The sequence below is a fragment of the Meles meles genome, chromosome 3 (genome assembly GCF_922984935.1).
Source record: "Meles meles chromosome 3, mMelMel3.1 paternal haplotype, whole genome shotgun sequence".
Lineage (NCBI taxonomy): Eukaryota > Metazoa > Chordata > Mammalia > Carnivora > Mustelidae > Meles > Meles meles.
In genome coordinates, this window is record NC_060068.1 from 73,028,790 (window position 1) to 73,031,244 (window position 2,455).

The 2,455-nt window shown below is 38.5% G+C and overlaps 1 non-coding gene across 1 annotated transcript; it reads right to left on the reverse strand.

Annotated features, from left to right (window-relative positions):
- Positions 1 to 1,705: 1,705 nt before the first annotated feature.
- LOC123939538 lies at positions 1,706 to 1,839 on the reverse strand. The gene has a single exon (XR_006817905.1). It is a non-coding gene; the product is annotated as a small nucleolar RNA SNORA71 (small nucleolar RNA).
- Between the last annotated feature and the right edge of the window lie 616 nt (positions 1,840 to 2,455).

Below are 2,455 nucleotides of genomic sequence, written 5' to 3' on the forward strand. Positions count from 1 at the left end.
CAACTACTTAGACTATACTGCTGTAGAAAGGGCCTGGCCATAGGCAGTGATAAGTCATTGTAGTGAAAAGATAATTAATGATAGCTTAATAATAACAGTAGAGTCATTTAGACATGGAAAATCACAATGTCAATAGATATGTTTTCTCTTCCTCCTCTCCTATACTAAGTGAAGGGAACACAGCACCATTTTTCCAGGACTAAAGTCTCTCACCTATGGTTTGGTTCCCTTTCTCTCCAGACATCTCTTGGATCTCACTCTGCCATAGATACTCTCGTTCTGTATTTTCTTGACTTCACTGCCTGCTCTCCACCTCCATGGTGCTTATACTTGTTCAACTGACAAACCTCTAAGGGACACGAGTTTTACAGATTACTGCAATATATTTATTTATTGTCATCTTAATATCATCTTTCAAATTTTAACAATTTTACTCAAAGTTTGACTCACTCTATATGTAGGCAATTAAAAATCAAAAGAAGTCTTTAGGGATGGCGGGGTGGCTAAGTTGGTTAAGCATCTGCCTTTGGCTCTGGTCATGATCACAGTCTGGGCATCAAGTCCTGCATTGGGCTCCCTGCTCAGAAGGGAGCCTACTTCTCCCTCCGCCTGCTCTGGTTGCTGCTCCCCGGCTTGTGCTCTCTCTTTCTCTCTGACAAATAAATAAATAAAATCTTAAATTTTTTAAAAAAAGTCTTTAAAATAAACTATCAATTAAAAGTGACCATTTACTCTTGGATTTTATTGTTCTAAACTGCCAAAACATCCTTACAGGGAAGTGATAGCATGTGCCAAATATTTAAGAAATATTTAAGAAAAACAATTAAAATTAGTGTCAGTGGCGATCAGAACCAATGACTTACTTAGTGATAAAGTTTTGATACTAATTCTGTTAGCAGTTTTAAATATTGGAATATGCTCCTTCTTGTAGTATATACTTTTCCATTAGATGAAAACTTGGTAACCACTAAACACACACACACCCTTCTTCTAACCTGTAATTATTACTTTTTTTTACTGTAACCTTAAGGTTTGCTATCTTTCTTTCCAGTACTAACCAGTAAATTGAAAGATAAACCAGTTTGTTGTTATTTCTTTACCTTTTTCAGTCTTATGCAATTGAGTTTTAACTTTGTCTACTGAAAAATACTCTCAGAGTAGTAAATAACAACATATCACAAATTCAGATGGCCTTATTACTCGCCGTTATACTCAGATTCTATTTTTTTTTTTTTCCTGCAAGGGACTAGAAGCACTTGGCACTGCTTTACCTGTCTAGGAAACCTCTTTGCTCATGAACAAGAAAACATTGAGGGAGTCTGGGTCTTAGGACGTAAATGCACTGAAAGTCTCCCTCCCCGCATCTTCCTTGTGCTCCGTCACCTAGAGCTGTCCTAATCTGGAACCCCTGAACATAAAGAAAGCCTTGCAACTTTTCCTGTGCCTGCATTACCAGTGACCAGGATACAGGCACTTCAAACACGGGCAGAAAGCAACACATGGCTGTGTAAGTTAGAGACCAGAGTCAGAAGATCACAGCAGTGGTTCCCACAACCAACTCAGACATGCACTGAGGCAGGACCCATGCTCGTGCTCCCTTCATAAAGCCTCACAGAGACAGAAACCATCCTGAGCCAGGCACAGAGAGCATGCCATAAGACAGCAGGTGCCCAGAGACACCTAAAAGGTGGGGAGGAGGAGGAAGTGTGGGAAAGCTCCAGAGTTTGGAAGAGACAAGAAGGGACACTCCAAACACAGGGAAACACTTTCAGCAACTCCTCTCCCTGCACTATCAATGACCAGGTCACAGACAGACCATGATCACTTTCAAATGCAGGTATATACTCAGATTCTTTATAGCATTGTGTATTGTCTGATATAAATGCTGAGGTATCATCCTCTTAGTCCACATTCCTTCCAGGAACCAAATCAATCAGTTCCTGTTTCCATGTTGGGTAAATTTTTTCATTTAAGGTCTCAATACATCTATCCTGCTTCAAATATCACTGTCTTTTGACCGAATTCTGAAACTGGCTTCTTAACTGACCTTGAAGCCTCTTGTTTGCTCTTACAGCATCCTAAAATCCACCCTCTTCCACATCTGCAGGTTGTATAACATAATAGTCAGGAACTCAAAATGTGGACATATTTTCTGATTTGAGTCCTGGCTTTGTCATTTATTAGCCACTTGAATTTGAGCCAGTTACTTGAGGTATTCTTCCTATGATTTCCTCAACTGAAAATGCTGATGAATGTGAGAAATTCTCATAAAATTATAGTTGCCATTTTATGAACTTGATGGATGACCACTAATATTATTCTGACAGGATATTCATTCTTTTTACAACAGAAGACTTAATATGTGCAATTGATTTGAATTTTTCAAATAATATTGTTTCTTTTTGTTTTGCTGTATTGTGTTTTACTTTAATATTTTAGATTCCTCCTTCTTTGT